The sequence below is a fragment of the Penaeus monodon genome, chromosome 25, assembly GCF_015228065.2.
Source record: "Penaeus monodon isolate SGIC_2016 chromosome 25, NSTDA_Pmon_1, whole genome shotgun sequence".
Taxonomy (NCBI): Eukaryota; Metazoa; Arthropoda; class Malacostraca; order Decapoda; family Penaeidae; genus Penaeus; species Penaeus monodon.
In genome coordinates this window covers 16,144,726-16,145,334 of record NC_051410.1, presented here as the reverse complement: position 1 = coordinate 16,145,334, position 609 = coordinate 16,144,726, and positions in this window count along the sequence as shown.

The window sequence follows — 609 nt, the reverse complement described above, 5'->3', positions numbered from 1 at the left end:
AAGATAGACAGTAGTAACGCTATCACCACGCTATTTTATGAGCAGCATAATTACACTGCTTCCGAATATGATTAAACATGACTGTATGCCCGTGTGCAAAGCAACTTCTAACACAGTGGCTCATAACATGCCAGGTCACATTCCTCCCCTTGCATTTCCAAGCTAAACCAATTCCCCCACAATTTATACTGTAATTTGATAATAAATTCCATCATTAAACCTTTTCACAGCGGCGTTAATGGAAACAATTTATAAAACAAATATGTTCCATTAATTGTGATTAAAAAACGAAATCCCCACATTTTACCGATACTGAAAGTTTTCCCTGATATATTACCCACGTTGGCACATCAAGCAGAGTAACTACAAGAGAGAAGACCGATGACTAATAAACGCTAGAACACTGGGGAATATTGGTACTTCATTCCCCTATACACATACGCAGGATGGAGTATGGGGTGGTATACGTACATCATTTCTCAGTTCCTCCTCTAGAAAAAAAGACATTTTAAATTCATAATTTCTCCTCTGGCTCTTAGGTGACAATTTCGTATATAGTTAGAATGTAACACAGTTACTTAATCACTTTTTTAAGCAGTCTCTGTATAC